Raw genomic sequence first — 17,159 nt, 5'->3', positions numbered from 1 at the left:
GTTTCAAAATTAAAGATATTTTCAAAATAGATTGTTTTAGATGGAAGTCCCTCTTCACTGAAGCTATGCTTCAGTAATGACTATCTGTTTATGTTGATACTTGCTGAATGACCATACTTGAAAATTGGTGAGCCTTGGTTTTCTCATCTGTAAAATGTGTAACCCCTAAGATTGATGTAACATCGTTTTTTAAAGTGCCTGCATGGGGCCTTGCACCTGTGAAACATCCAGTAAGCAGTAAGGGTGATTTTAATCAACCATGACTTAGTATCCCACACATCATCGTTAGAGTATTTCCTTCCTTTGTGTGAACTGTGTCACTGCATTGGCACCAACAAGAGGATATCAACCGTTGCAATCTTGAGTCTGAAACCACAAACTGTGGTGGCATTCACAAACAAATTGCTTAAAAGGCGACGTAGACAGGAAAGGCTCTCTTTAAACAAGACACAAAAATCTCAATACAAGGAGAAAACCTTTGGCAAATTCACCAACATTAATAGTCAGAACCTCTGCTCTTCAAGACACACCAAAAAGAAAGTACAACAACAAGGCACAAATGAGGACCTTTATCATATCAACCCAACAATGTGAGTCATGGTTCCTATAGGGGACCCTGAGCAACGATCAGCAAACGGTTTTGCAAAAAGCTGCAGCTGGTCCTGCTTTACAAACTCAGGAAAGGCAGGTTTTCCGTTTTCTCTTCTTTTTGCTACCTCTCTAACATCTTTCTGCATCTTGGTCCATGCACAGTTGGATCGTCATCATACAAACACACGAACACTTGTCCAAAGCCACACAGTCAGAGCCTGGCTCTTCCCCAGCCTCTGCCTCAGCCCCACCCCCTCACTCATGGCTGAGGGCTGGCTGGGGCTCCAGCCACCCTCCTCTCAGTCCTCCCCTTTGCTGGGTCTCCAGCCAGGACCACTCTTAGATGTCCCCTCCTCCCACCTCCCTGCAGGGCCAGCCTGGTATCTGGACTGCCGAGGGGTCTCAGAAGATAGATGGCAAGTCCCTACATTATACTCTGAGGGAGCCTGAAATTGGACCCCCTGATGCCATGGGCTGGGCTGGGGAGGAGGGTGCAGGGAGAGAAAGCTAGTTTCAATCCAGGAACTTTGATGGTTGCCGGAAACCGAACATTGAGATATTGGAAGTTTAATGTGGAAAGGGAATCCGGAATGCTGGTCAACTTTAATCACTCTGAATGGTCAGAGCCATTCACTCATTGTTTAGTTGAGACATTGGTAGTTAAAGCAAATCTCACCTGTTGATCATATGTAAATTTTTGCTGATTGTCTATTATTGTAATTTCCTGCCTAAAGGATATGGGTGTTTCTCAGAACCCCAATAAAAGGGATGGCAAAGGCCAGAGCAGTGAGCAGTCCTCCCCCTAGAGGTGGACTCCTGCCTGGCCCCCCATTTTCCCAAATTGATTCTTTTCTAGCTTCTTTTCATTTTGATTGTGGCCTTCTCCAGAAACCGGACCTGAACGGGATCTCTGAAACACGCGGAACGTGACAAGGGATTCCACAGATGGTAAGTTCCCCTTTGGAGTAAACACCTATGTCTGTCTAGAATCTAGATATACACTGGAAATAAGCAAAATGGCAATGGGAGCCAGCACTGGACACACAACTCAACTGCACCCTTACAGACTAATGGGCCATTCAGGTCCTCGTGCCTGTCTCAACGCCAGGATGGGAAAGGGGCCTAAGCAGACGTATTATGCAACGCCTAATTGTTCTTGCCTAACGCAACTGGTATAATAGGTTCTGAACAATCCAGATAGCCTTAATAGTAAGGGAATCACTTCTGGGGCATCTTATGATGTGCCAAGCCCTGTCCTTGGCATGGGACCCCTTTGAACTCACTTATTTCTCAGTACAGCCCCTTAGAAAGTATCTATTGTTAGGTTGAAACACGTAAAATTACCAATATCCAACCATTTTGACCTCAACTGTATGCGGTGCAGCCTGCATGTCATCTGCATTTTACAGAAGAAACCCAGCTAGATGCAGAGAGCTTCAGTAACTGGCTGGAAAGTGTCCCAGGCAATCGGGCTTCTGAATCTATGGTTGTTATTGACTACTGAAATATACCGCCTCTCCACCACAGGAATACAAAGAATAGAAATGGTTTCTCCCTATTTAAGAATTCTGCCCACACATCTGTGCCCCGTCATTCCCAGTCTACACACACACCAGTCTCTTCTTTACTTGCCTATTTCTTTTCACCCACTCAGCTGGAAATATCAGAATCAAATTTGATTTCTGTTTTTTTATTATTATTTCTCTATGACCAGAATCCAAAGCCTATTGCTTAAGTCTGCAGGAGCTGCAGAGTCACAGGGTGTGAGAACTGGAAGGGGCTTGTGAGATCACTAGTCACTTTTCTAGCACAGATCGTCACCGAGCGAGCCGTACCGAGCCAGGGCAAGAGCCTGTACTCCTGGGTTCAGGTCTGCTCTTCTCTCTTGACCTCAGTCCTCACACTGACCAAAGCCATTGATAACGCCTCTGCTTCGCTGGAGCTTCAGGACCAAACCCCTCCATGTGACAATAGCTCAGCCTCCACGGCATCCTATCTAATAATAGACAAATATGCAAATTGACCATACCTCCGACACACCCACAAGCCATGCCCACCATCCAATCAGAGCAAGTATGCAAATTAACCCAAACCAAGATGGCTACAGCCACAGAGAGCAAGGTTTCCTAGGTAACAGAGGAAGCCAAGCTTTCCGCCTGCCCTTGCCAGGCCTAAGCCTCCACTCAAGCTACAAAGTTTCAATTATAGAAGGTAAACAAATTCAAACAAATGGCGGCAGAATGGAGCTTGAGAGAGCAGACCAGGGTTGCCGCCGGCAACAGGGGAAGCAAAGCTTTCTGCACACCCTGGCCGGGCCCACCCACTTAAGGCAACAAAGTTTCAATTATAACCCCAACACAAATGGCTGCCGGCCTCGGAGGGAGCCCCAGGCTTGGCTCCGCTCCAGGCTACAAAGTTTCAATTGTAGAAGAAAAAAAAATTCCAGATACCAGGGCCTCTGCTTGGGTTGCCAGGGGGCGTGGCCGGCCTGCAAACCACCACAGGCCCCTCGCTCAGGCTGCCCCACACCCCAAGGGAACCCCCACCTGATCCGGGACGCCCTTCAGGTCAAACCAGCTGGCCCCCACCCCTGTACCAGGCCTCTATCCTATCTAATAAAAGAGTAATATGCAGATTGATCATCACTGCAACACACAATATAGCTGCCCCCATGTGGTCAAAGATCCTGCCCCCATGTGGACACAAGATGGCCACCACAAGATGGCCAGCAGGAGAGGGCAGTTGGGAGGCACCCTGCCTGCAAGGGAGGGCAGTTGGAGGTGATCAACCCTGTAGGAGAGGGCAGTTAGGGGTGACCAGGCCAGCAGAGGAGGGAAGTTGGGGGCAAACAGGCTGGCAGCAGAGTGATTAGGGGGTGATCAGGCTGGCAGGCAGAAGAGGTTAGAGGCAATCAGGAAGGCAGGCAGGCAGGCAAGCAGTTGGGAGCCAGCAGTCCTGGATTGTGAGAGGGATGTCCGACTGCCCTCAAAGGGTCCCATATTGGAGAGGGTACAGGCTGGACTGAGGGACAACCCCCCTCCGTGCACGAATTTCGTGCACCGGGCCTCTAGTTTACTATTATAAACTCCATTTTACAAAGAGGAAACTGAAGCACAGAGAAATTAAAGAGATTTACTTCGGGTCACAGAGCGTGTAGACCAGTTCCAAAAACCATGCTCTAGACCACCCAGCCATATTCCCTTTGAGTCAGCAAAGCTCAGACTGCACACCTTTGGGAAGTAGTTCCGATTCTCCCTCCACTCTGGGAGGAGTTGGAAGTCTGATCTGCCAGACCCTCAGAGCCCCCATTAAATATCACATTATATGTAAATGACTGTTTATTGGTCTGTTCTCTCCACAGACACCTTAAGAGAAGTGACTGTTTTACTATTCTTAATAGTCACAGAATTTGACGTAATGCCTGACCATAATCACTAAATAACCATGTGTTGAAAGGCTATCTAACTAATTCGCCTGCGCCTTCGATTTCTCCTTATTCCAGCCACCTTCCAACCTCAAGTGAGTCAGGGAAACTAGGGAGACATTTAGTTGTAAGTACAATGGGGAAAGATAAGCCCTTTTATTGTTGTTCCCTAAACGTTTGGTCATCAACTTATCACTCTTGACACTTTTTTTTTTCATCCATAGTCACTGTATCTCAGACCCAAATTATTTTAAATTTTATACTTGGATATTTGAGTGTGAAATAAACTAATTTATTTTATTTTACCTAATTTATTAGACCAGAAATTAAATCCTTACAAGCAGGTCAAATAAGTACTTTGATCTTAACACAGAGGGTCCTAAAGTATTCATAGTCACAGAGGGCTTCAGTGAGGTAGATTTTCAAGTGACTTCATTCCTAAATTTGTCAGTCCTGAGATGTTCAGACTGGTACTGTTTAAAATCACATGCAGAATTATAATAAACTAGGGGCCCAGTGCACGAATTTGTGCACCTTGAAAGGAACTGTGGGCCGCTAGGCTATGGTGGGCACAGGGGCGGGTCTCGGCCCATCCTCCGCACCCCCACATGGCTCCTCCTGCTACGGCCCCTGGTCCCCTCACTGTGGGCAGCCCTGCTCCCATCGCCACTGTTCCCATGCACTGACAGCACCGGCTCTGCTCACACTCGTTGATGGCACAGAGTGACTGGGGTCGGTGCCAGCAGCTGGTGCGAGCAGAGCCGGCGCAGTCAGCGGGTGTGAGCGGCAGCTGCTGCCCCAATCACCCCTCAGGAGCAGGGGGAGGTGGAGAAGTCCTCAGGGGCAATCGGGGCAGTCGCTGGTAGCAGATACGAGAGGTGGCTGCTGGCCCCGATTACCCCTCAAGGGCATGGGGAGGTGGAGAAGTCCCTGCTGGGGTGCCTGGCCAGCCTGGGTGAGGGGCTGATGGCTGTTTGCAGGCTGGCCACAGCCCCTTCAGGGTGGGGGGGTCCCGCTGGGGTGCCTGGCCAGCCTGGGTGAGGGGCTAATGGCTGTTTGCAGGCTGGCCATGCCCCCTGGCAACTCAAGCTCCCAGCCCCTCCTTTTATTCTTTTCTTTATTTTCAGCGCTTCCTTGAGTGGAGGCCAGGGCCAGCGGGAAGCAGGTATCTGGGATTTATTTATCTTCTATAATTGAAACTTTGTAGCCTTGAGCGGAGGCCAGGGCTGGCCAGGGTGGGCGGGAAGCTTGGCTTCCTCCATCATCAGGGGCAACCCAAGCCTCCTGCTCGCTCCAGCTCCATGGCCACCGCCATATTTGTTGGGTTAATTTGCATACTCGCTCTGATTGGCTGGTGGTCGTAGCAGGGTACAGTCAATTTGCATGTTTCTCTTTTATTATATAGGACAGATGGTGCTGAGTCAATTGGATTTCCAAATGGAAAGATGAATTTTTAGTTCTCACATCATATAAAGAATTAATTCCAGATAGATAGATCTTAGTATGAAAGGTAAAATAATGAACTCTTTAGAAAAGAACATCTTCTAACCTCAAGTAGGCAAAAGAGCACTAACCACAGAAGAATAATACTAATAAATTGGACTCTATTAAAATGTTCATCAAAAGAAAAAATTAACAGACTGAAGAGGAAAGCCATACTTGGGAGAAGACAGATATCCAACAAAGGAACTATATCTAGAATACATAAAGCATATTCACAAATCATTATGAAAAAGACAACAGAAAAATGGATAAATACTTGGGCACTTCTCAAGACAAGATATCCAAGTGACCAAAAATAAAATAAAATAAAAAGGTGCTCAATCTTGTCAGTCATCAAAAAAATATAAACAAGACCACAATGCCATACAATAATTCTCCCACCAAAATGGCTAAAATGAGAAGAGAAAACAAGAAGTGTTGATAAGGATCTGAAACAAGGGGATCTCTTACTACTGCTTCTGGGAGTATAAATTATACAACCACTTTGGAAAACTATTTGGCAGATTTCATTGAAGCTCTGTCTATATAAAGCAATTCAATGCTTAGGCATACCCAGCAAAATGTGTACATGTGTTTAACAAAGACCTTCATAGGAATGTTCCTAGTAGCGCTGTTCCTCAGAATCCCCTAATAGAAACAAAGGGATTAAGTGTGGTATATTCACAGTATGGAGCACTGTATAGCAGCGAGAATGAATAATCTACAAATTTACACAATTTGGGTGAATCTCACCAACATAATGTTAAGGAAGAATCCAGACACCAAAGAAAGCATACTATATGAATTCCTTTACATAAACTCTAAAAACTGGCAATGCTAATCTAGGTTTGAATCCAGCTTCTCTATGGCGTAGAAGTCAGAATAGCAGTTACTTTGGGGGTAAACAGGTAGTGACTGGATGGGAGTTTATGGAGCACTCAGATATTTTGTTTATTTGATCTGGAAGCTGGAATCTGAAAGAAACTTAAACACTTTTCACTTACTGCATTTACAATCTATTCACTTTCCACATGTATCTCATAAAAATAATAAAAGTCACATGGAGAAAAAAACTCTTGATGAATTGTCTTAACACAAAAATACTTAGTAGATAAAGTTTCATCACCACATTCCATTGTGGTAAGGAGGAGACAAGTATTAGGTCAGGTACTAGTTTCCTGAGCGTTAGGGGTTGAATTGTGCCCCCTGCTCAAACTCATATATCGAAGGCCTAAACCACACCATCTCAGCATGTGATCTTATTTGGAAATAAGTTGTTGTACATGTGACTAGCTAAGAAGAGGCCACACTGGATTAGGGTGGGCCCCTAATCCACAATGACTAGTATAAAAGAGGAAATCCAGACAGAGACATAGACATGCATAGAGAGAAGATGATATAAAGACACAGGAGAAGATGGCCATCTACAAGGCAAGAAGGCCTGGAGCAGATCCTTCCCTCACAACCCTCAGAAGGAACCAACCCTGCTGATGCCTCGATTTTGGATTTCTAGTCTTCAGGTTTGTGAGACAATGGGTTTCTGTTATTGAAACCACTCAGTTTGAGGTATTTTTTACAGCAGTCCAAGCAGCCCAAAAGGTTAAGTATCTTGTCTATAGACACCGAGCCAGAGAGCAGAGCAGGAAGGGAAGGTGATGTTAAAAGGCGCCTATGCACTAGGGACCCCTTCCACGTGCACACGCGTGCACGTGTGCATACACACACACACACACACACACACACACCCCTCATCTAGCAACTCACACACTTGGCAAAACTGCTCTAAGGAATGGGGAGCAATGGAAGGTTATGCAGAGACAAGGACATGATCCTTTTCCTGTTTTGGAACAATATAGTGCTCTGAATCATGTGACAAAATGAAGATGGAATATGGAAACCTAAGCCTCCCAAACAGTTCTCTGGGCCCTGTGAGGAATCCTTACAAGGGGCTCATTCCTGACCTGGCAGTGGCTTAGGTCTGGAGTATTTCAAAGAGGGGGAATGAGTAACTCGATTGTTCCAAAGGTTCGATCTTGCTTCCTTCATGGCCTCTTTGAGAATCTGCTGAAAGCTATAAATCCTCTCATCAGACAAATGTCAAAGTCATCCAGATGTAAGATGATGGGTAAGGATTTTTAAGGCAGAGGATTGGCTTTTTGCTCTTTCTTCTAGAAATAAAGATGAATGGCTAAAGAAAATGGGATTTCCACTTGTCATCTCAGAGGAAGGCAGCAACTAACTACTGGCTCTATGCCAGGACTCACAGGTATTCTAGAAACTTAGCAACTTTCCCACATTGGTTGTTTTCGCTCTTCCCCTATATCTTTTCCCACAGTGATTAGTAGTTAATTACTTAAAACACAAAGAGATTGTGGGTCTGTCTTTCCGGGCAGAAAGAAAAGGGGATGGAACCCACTCCATAGCCAGGTTTGGGGAAAGTGAGTAACTAAGAGGAGAGGCGCACAGGCTGATGTATCCTCAGGCCTTGTGAATAAAGGAGGACATTGTCTCCTTGGGAAGAATTTTCATTCTCTTCCCTGTGGACTTTTTAATATTTTATGTGAACTCCATTTCCCATCATACCCTTATTGCTCCCTCTCTCTCCCTCTCTCTTTCTTTCCCTTCCCCTCCTCCCCACCTTCCACTCTGTCTAAAAGTAAAATAAAGTAAAATGAAATAAAATAAAATAATGAATGGGATGGTCATGAGATTGAAGTAATAAGATTTGGATACTAGTCTACTCATCCATTAAGTATGACATTAAGTGTGACAAGTTACTTTATGTCTTTGGGACTGGCTTTTCCTTTCTATAAAATTAGGGGACCAAATATAGATAAGGGACTCAGACATTCTACAATGTAGAATATGAACATATGTAATTAAAGCAAAGCAATTTGTAGTCACCACTATGCACAGTGGATAAGTTGGTGTGATGTGTGCCAACATATAGTTGACTAGGAGTTCAGGAAAGTCTAATTCGAGCAAGTTGCACTCTGTCCCTAAAGAAATCAAAACCTAATTTACCTATAGTGTAATCCTGTGATCAGCATGCTCTCCCTGCAATTTGCATAACCATTGCTTCAGGCAGGACTAGACCAAAATTGTAGATGGAAAGGAAGAGGTAATGTCTTAGTTCTACAAAGGAGAAAGTTTTGACAAGTACAAGATGCTGAGAAAAAAGGAAACTGCTCATTTGGATGAAAGAAATGAACTCTTTTCAACCATCTAAGATTCCTGCAGCTTTGAGAATAGTTTGTAACTGGCTTTTAATACTCTTGAAGCCTTTTGTTAGAACAAGTGTCCAACTTTTAGATTACACACTTATCTTGAGGGCAGATATGTCCTGAAGATCTTGTATAAACACACAATAGGAATGAGATTCAATTCATAATGAGACAACAGTTATAGTGTAATAGAAACAAACAAACGAACAAACAAGAAAACCCACATAGACAGACATAAAGTTGATTTCATTAATATTTATCAGGGTATCTTACTCACATTTCTGTTTCAAGTGGAATTAAGTGAACAAATTCTCTTAAGTTTTTGTTGAATGGGCCTATTTTTATTAAATGACCAGTGGCCTGGTGCACAAAATTCATGCACATTAAAAGGGAATTAATTAGAGGAAATATTTTAATATTGCTATTTGCCCTTTCTCTATAATAGAAGTATCAGAGATTAAACAAAATTAGTAAAATGTATATGAAAATATCCCTCCTCTCAGAGTCTGGAGCACGCCGCGGGACCAAGAGTCAAGTCCCCACCCACCACCTGCATGTGCTTCGATAATGCAAGAGACCCAGATCCGGCCGGCCCCACCCCCGTCAAGCCCCTCCGGGCGGGGCGGGGGGGTGCAGCCTCAGGTCCCTCAGCCCGACGCCAGGCTGGGGACATGGCCTGAGGTCCCCTGTCAAGCCCCACGGGGTGGGGGCACAACCTGAGGTCCCTAGCCCCAGCCAGGTGCCATGCAGCCTCAGGTCCCTGCTGTTCGGTTGTGACATTACGGCATCCCGGCTAATTTGCATATTCCTCTATTATATAGATAGATGACTGTCCATCTTTAAGATGCTTTCATTACTAGATAAGACTATGCTGCTACTATCTGGACATCTTACAGTATAAATGTCCTTTCTTCAAAGTAGCAAGCAAAAGCCTTCAATATATGCACACACTGAACTGTTACACCCAGCTGGGCAGATTCCTCCAGTTTCTTGACAATAGTGTGCATTGGTAGATCTAAGTCTGCTTGAAGTACGTAAGTGCTTTCAAGTATGTTGGGACCAGACACATAACTTAGTGTTCTTCCTAATTTCCAATTATACTGTTTTCAAGACTACCTGGGGTTTGTAGAATGTGTCCTCTCACTGACCCTTGCTAAATAAAGCCCTATTTTTCTACAATGTGGAGCATTTTCACAATGACTTTTTCTCATTTCTTGGCTGAGGAAATATTATTCTTGCCTCCCGTGGTCATCCTGTTATTCACCAGCCAATGTTACTGACCCAACAACTGCTCAGCTGAGGTGGAAGGATGAAAAAAGTGGGTAGGAGAGGGCGTGTTTCTGCCTTTTCTACAGGGAGTCACAGGGAAGAGCCCTTGCTTCCCCACCCCCTCAACTCCGTGCTCCAATGGTGTGGGGCCATTTCTGGAGGAGCCTGGGAAGTTAAAATGCATTAAATACAAGAGAATAGCCCAAAAGCCATAGGGGACACCTATTGTCAATTGCAGCTTAGAAATCATTTTGCTGGACTGGAAAAGATAAGTATACAAAATTATCTAAGACTTGTTAAATAAACCATGATAACAATAAACAAATGCTATTCTTAGTGTCTGGTAATTAATTTCTTCACTGTCTACTTAATCAGATTGTTGGCCACATAATATTCTTTGCTTGATACAGGTGTTTAATAATAATAATAATAATAAATACCTATTGAATGATCTCACCTGAAACACATTCTTTTTTTAAAGGTAGGTCTCTGAATTAGGATGGGAAGTTGTATTTCAGCTCCAGGTCGAGAAAAGCATGAAAACCAGACCAGTGACCCCATGGCTGACCTCAGGACCAGATGCATTGCATAATTACCCTGCCCTGGTGCCAGCTAATCAATCAGCGGAGACCACAACCCTGAAAGCACACACCTGGAAAACTGTTGAATAGTCTATTGAGATCTCCTGGGACCTTCCCTTAAAACCCTTAGGATGGAGGACTCAGGGTGCTCTACCTCCCAGGGAGCCCAACAGTGCAAGTGACAGTCTGAAAAACAAAAGCCTCCTCCCTCCTCTTTCTCACCTTCACCTCCACCCAACAGCCTGGCCTACTTCCTAGAGGTACTAAGTAGGGTTAGCAGGTTTCATTTCATTTTTCGGTTCTTTATATGCAACTCTAAATCATACACATGTGAGCCTATTGTTTTAAATTATAAACACTCAGCAGTATCTATTGAAGAAATTTGTCCTCACACTTCTTCCTGCCTCCCTCACCTCTCACATCCTCGCTGTCACCAAGTTCTACCAATTTTAGTTTCCAAATGCATCTCTCTGTCCTCTCCCCTCCATTTGCCCTGCCAGCACTGTCACGGCCACTCTGTCCATTCTCTCACGGTTCTCATAAAGATCTTAAAATATAAATTAGGTGATCTCTGGCTTCAAAGTCTACAAAGGCTCCCCACGAAAATACAATTCAAAATTCTTATCAAGATCTGTGAAGGTTTGCGTAATCAGGCTTTTACCTACCTTCCCGTACCCATAGCCTGCCTCTCAGCAAAACCTTCACCAAACTCCAGCCACAGGTGCCTGCTGTCCCTTGAACACTTTTGGCCTCTTCTTCTCCTTGAAGCCCTCCCATTGGCTATTTCCTCTGCCCAGATGGATTTTCCCCAAATTCTTTTTTGCCAAGTTAACTCATATGCTTCTTTCAAATATCAATTTAAAGAGCATCACATCTGAGTCAGCCCCTGTGTCTTTTTCTTCATAGCACTCTGTTATCCATACTACTTCCAACCATTTGTTATTTTATGTTTATTTTTTAAATGTCTCTAAGTTCCAAAAGAATGGGGAGCACATCTGCTTTGTTTAACACTATATGCTGTGAAATTGGCACTGTCTGGTCACAGAATGGGCTTAATAATTATTTACTTACTAGTAGCCCTGAGCACGAATCCGTGTGCCAGTAGCTCACCAGTAGCTCGCTGCCACCCTCCAGTAGCTCCCCCTGCTCCCCTGCCCCCTTCATAGCTTGCTGCTCTGCCCCCTCCTGTAGCTCTCCACCGCCTGCTTGTAGCTCGCTGCCCCACCCTCCTGCTGATCTGTGATCTGGTCGTTAAGTGGTCGGTTGTTATGCTTCACGGCGTAACGACTATTTGCATATTACATCTTTATTATATACAGTGATGGCGAACCTATGACATGCGTGTCAGCACTGACACGCATAGCCATTTCTGATGACACGCGGCCGCATGCTGAGGATGAAACATTTGCTGCTCCTGAGGATGAAACATTTGCGACTAGAGTCTTGGAGTTAGTTTTTTCCTCAAAGTGACACACTACCCGAGTTATGCTCAGTTTTTTGGCAAAGTTTGACACACCAAGCTCAAAAGGTTGCCCATCACTGATATAGGATATGAATGAATTTAGCCAGTGGAACGTTCTCTCATGGTTTTAAGTTCCTGCTTTTTCTTAACGTGAAATTTAGTCCCATCCAGATTTTCATGTTTTGCATACCTATCTATCACCTAGAAGACCTACTCATTCATCTCTATGAGAAGCAGAACTTAAAGAGACATCTCATGTAACTCTCCGCTTAAGCTTCACTGATCATCTCAGTTTATTTTATTCTCTCCTTGGGAACTCATTGCACTTATTTTCTGTACCATTCATTTTGTGCCAAATCTTATAATGCCTTGTAACAACTTATCTGCTATTATTAGCACCTCTTATTTACACATTTTGTCTTGCCAATGATGTCGTAAGTCTATCAAGTACAGAACTTGGTACTTCATATCCTAAAGTATACAGTGTGCCCCTGAACAGGGCAGCTGCATGAGAGAAGGAGTCTCCACCCAACCCCTCTGGTGCCCCCATTATAAGACTTTGATGTGGGAGTTTGACCCATTTCCTTTCACTCTCTTTTCTTCCTCTGCCCTTGTGAGTGCGTTGCCATTATGCTGGGAATAAAGGCTGGTATAAAGATAAGCTCTGAGGTCAGGAGAAGTAATTAAGGGGAGTGTGAGACAGAGGACTTGCCAGTGTCTCATTTCCTCCCCAGCGTTACAGGAGGTGAAGATAACGCGATAAGGGAATAGGTGTGTTTTATATTGCTAGGTGTCTCCTAGAACATATAAAAAAGTGACTTGTTCAAGATTTTGAAAATATGGATTTTTAAAACTTAAATGAAACAGAGGATTACATCCTCAAAAAAATTCAATCATTGACTCAATATTTGGATGAATTAGATCCAAACATCAACTTAATTCAGAAAGTGTCTTTGAGATCCAAGAAGTTATTCTGTACTTCGAGTTGCCATTTCTAATCATATCCAAATAGTGATACTTAAGGAATATTTTAAAAAAACTGAACACCTTAGCTACTCCCCCCACCACCAAAATATAAGGGTTATAAAGGATCTGCAACCCTTTTAATGTACTAAGCCAACCTTCCTCAACTTACTTCTAAAAATGGAGCAGAAAAGTAAAGCCTGTAATACTATCTTTGTTAGCATAGATCTATTCCAGGTAAGTAGACATTTTCACAATTACTTCCTCTTTTTACCTAGTGTGTCTTCACAACAACCCTTTAAGATGAAGAGTAGAAGCTATTGTCTGCTATTTTGTCAGAGAGGAAACTTGCCACAGAGGGCTCACTGAGGTAAGTATGCAGCTGATAACTCGTGTTGGAGAATTCCCCTGAGGAATTGCTATGAGATAATGCTGTTGCTCAGAATAGGGCTGTTAACCTGGGGTCAGGACTGGCTAAAGAATTTGCAGGGTCTAGTCCAAGCATGTCAAACTCAAAGACCAAATAAACAAGGTTTAAGTCTATGTGGGCCACAAAAAAGAAAACAACAAAATAAAAACCAAGCTTCAATTTTAATAGAAATGTAGGTTTATTTCAAAAAGTATAGTAGAAAATAGAATAAGAGCAATGATAAAATTAATGTTTTCTTACATATCATTATATTGGCTGGGCTGCAAAAATATTCGTTGTAGGCCACATGCGGGCCGCAAGTTTGACATGCTTGGTCTAGTGTACAATGAAAATTTGGGGCTCCTTGTTTGAAAGTTCTTAAGACAGCTGAAGGTAACAGCAGGACATGGGGGCCCTTCCAAGTACAGGGCCGTGTTTCCCTGAAGCTGGGGCTGCCTGGGGTCTCTGGATGGCTAACATTTGGGTGGCTGGGTATCAAGGAGACTGTGAACTCCTGAAATTTTAGGCAGAATTCTGTGTTAGTGTGTATGATTGTTTCTTATATTCCATAGCTATTGTCAGATTTTCTTTTTAAATTTTTAAAAAATATTTTTATTGATTTCAGAGAGGAAGGAAGAGGCAGAGAGAGATAGAAAATCAATGATGAGAGAGAATCATTGATTGGCTGCCTCCTGCACGCCTCCCCACTGGGGATCGAGCCCGCAACCCGGGCATGTGCCCTTGACCGAAATCGAACCTGGGACCCTTCAGTCTGCAGGCCCACGCTCTATCCACTGAGCCAAACTGGCTAGGGCTATTGTCAGATTTTCAAAGTGGTCTGTTAACACAATAAAGTGTTAAGAGTGCATCTTCGAGAGCAGCAAATGTTCCCACAGAGCCCAGCATGTCACAATACATTGGTGGGACCAGCATGCTGGTGGGCCCTGAGCACAATCCTTCAGGAGACCGTTTGTGAATGAGTGAGTTTTCATGAATGCATGGGGATGAACACAAAACAAAAAATTGTTAAGGCTGCCCAGCTGTTGCCAGAAAGACAGATGCTCGAGGATGCATCTTCAAAATATAGGAAAGCAAATGGTGAGATATTCAAGATGCGCCCATTCTTTACAAACCTCCAAGTACTACCTAAACACGAGCTATTTTATTTATTTTCACCCCTTTCAAGGAAGGTTCTCCATCTTCTGTAATTAGATTCCACATTCCCTCTATTAAGAAAGGTGAAATGTATCACCGGAAGACCTGCCAACTCATGCTTACTTATATCCGTTGTACTGATAACTATAACCCAATGTTAGGAACTGGAGTAAGGTAGGATTGTTAATAAAGCAGGTGCAGGAGGCGCCCTCAGAAAAAGCAGAGGAGTGGTGGTCATCTCTTGGGGGTGCTACACACAAATATCCCTACATGTGGATTTTGCTGAAAAGCCTGCTCCTGCAGTGAGGGGCGGCATTCCAATTGTATTCAGTTCCTTTGCACTTTTAGACTAAAAATGCTCTTCAGCCAAATGTCCAACTCATAGAAATGGGGAGAGAGAGATGGGTAATTGAATCCACGGCGTAATCCTCAAATTTCCATTTGCACAGTGTCAAACTTGTCTAGATGCAGCCTCTCGCACGCAGAAAAAGCACCACCCATTTGTGTCCTGGTCACTCTGTTCTTGCGCGTGGCACAACGGGGCACTTTACGGGGCACAGAGATTCGAAGTTCTTGGGTTCCAGCGAGAACCTCGGTTGCTCACACCAGGAAACTCACTCATGGAAAAATAAGTGCTCCTAATTTACCTATCCCCACAGCTGAAAGAGTAGGAGGCTGGCCTTCCTATGGTTTCTAGGATTCAGGTGGTCATTATGTCTCTTAATGGAATGGCATTGCCTGCGGGTAATCTGACTTGCCTCCCCCAAGCCATGGACTCCAGCTGGAGTCTTCTAGTCCTCGCTCCCCTGCTCCCTCCAAGACGCCGCCCAGGCCACAGGGAGAGGTCCAAACTTTCAACCAGGACAGACTCCGCCCCGGCGCCCCAGACCGTGTCCAGCCAGACCCGAATGGGAGGGTCTGGACGCTCGCAGCCCCGGGTGGGGTTAAGGGGGGCGAGGCCGCGATGTCGGGTCGGGAAATGGGAAGCGGGGAGCGCAGGGAGGGCAGCCGGGGCGGCGCCGCGCCGCACGTGGCCGGGGAGTCGGCGCGCTCTTTCTAGGAACAGCCCGCGGGCCAAGGAGGCCTGGGCGAGCCCAGCCGGACGCCTCTCTCCCTCGGTCCCGGGCTGCCCGGCAGCAGCACCCCACTGTAACCCTCGCGATCCGCGGTTCCCGCCCCTGCGTACCCCACTTGGGCGAATATGCGGGCGCCCTAACCGCTGGCTGCAGGCGGGGTGCGGCGGGGCGCTCCAGCGCGCACAGCCTTGGAAAACGCTTGGGTGCTCCCGCCCGGCCCCGCGCCCACCCTGCCCAGCCCAGCCCAGCCCAGCCCGCGCTCTGCCTTCCCGGGCGCGGGCTCTGCCAGCCGCGGGGCTGCAGACTCTGGAATACCTGCTCCTCCGGCGCGGGGTGGGGTTCAACTAGGGCTCCTTGAATCCGGTCCTTCCCCAGGGCTACGGGAAGTGCTCCCGCCGCAAGGAAACAGCTCCTGTCTCTCGGCTCTTGAACGTGACACTATATATCCGGCGGGAGACTGGGTGTGGAGCGGAGGAAGCCACCCTCCCCCCACCTTCCCCGCCGCGCGGCAGCCTCAGCCCCGGGCCGGAGGGGGGCGCGGGCTGGCGGGGGCCGGGCAGTCGAGGGCAGGGGCCGCTCGCTCCATCCCGCCCTGAGCCTCCATTCATTCAGCACCAGGCAGATCCACTATTACTCCACGGGTTCCCGCCCCCCCCCTCGTTTTTTAATCGGGGGGTGAGGGGAAAGGGAACAGGAAAGGCGCCCCTCTCTGGTCCGGAAAAGAAGGAGAGCCCCCACACCTCGAGAGAGAAAAAGAGGAGAGGACGGAGGGAGGATCGAGACAGACGCGGGGTCAAAGGCTCTGGTCTGGACGCTTGGAGGACACGTCTTTCCCCAGCCACCCTAGCAGGATGGGCAGCCCCAAATCCGAGTTGACTCTGCTCGTCCCTTCTGCACCCCCCCCCCCGCCCCGCCCTCATCCCCCCTGGGAGGGATGCTCTGTATCTACGTGCTTCAAACTCTGCGAGGCGCCCCGCAACGACCCACAGCGCAGGGTTCCGCCGAACACCCAGGAGGGGCTGGAGGCGCGGTTTACTCAGACCTCCCCAGGCTTGGAGGACAGACATCTGCGCGCGGTGCGCGTGGGAGTGGGCAGGTGGATGGAGTCTGGAGAGGAGAAGATGCTGCTGAAGGAACAGCGGCGGGCTAGCTTCGCTCAGCGGCCCTTCAGATTCTTGAAAAAGACGTTTGGTTTCTTAGCCTGACAGATTTTGGGGGCGTGAGGGTGGGGTGGGGGAGATTAGGTGTGGCCATGGGCATCAGGGCGGAGTTGTAGAGAGAAGGACAGGCATATGGGTGGAGCTGTCACAGGTCTCATCCAGGATGTGCTGAAACCCAGCAAATGCCCAGCCTAATTCCTTGGACAGGTGGAAGGTAAATTCCCACATAAATATGCTACGTTAAGAAAATCCAGAAAGGAATATTGCTCTATAAGCTGTCTTCATTCTCCTCACTACAGGGATCTCCATAGATAAAGACATAAAATTCACGAAAGTTAGAATGAATGCAGTGAGCTATTTCCT

General features: G+C 46.2%; 1 protein-coding gene across 1 annotated transcript in view; it reads right to left on the bottom strand.

Annotated features, from left to right (window-relative positions):
- FAR2 (fatty acyl-CoA reductase 2) overlaps positions 1 to 16,087 on the bottom strand; it is a 139,951-nt gene extending 123,864 nt beyond the window's left edge. The window contains exon 1 of the mRNA XM_079775601.1: positions 15,952 to 16,087. The gene's annotated coding sequence lies outside the window, so the exon portion shown is untranslated. The remainder of the gene's footprint in view (positions 1 to 15,951) is intronic.
- Between the last annotated feature and the right edge of the window lie 1,072 nt (positions 16,088 to 17,159).

The sequence above is a fragment of the Cnephaeus nilssonii genome (genome assembly GCF_951640355.1).
Source record: "Cnephaeus nilssonii genome assembly, chromosome: 6".
Taxonomy (NCBI): Eukaryota; Metazoa; Chordata; class Mammalia; order Chiroptera; family Vespertilionidae; genus Cnephaeus; species Cnephaeus nilssonii.
Note: the sequence above shows the minus strand (reverse complement) of the source record. Positions and strands in the feature narration are given on the sequence as shown.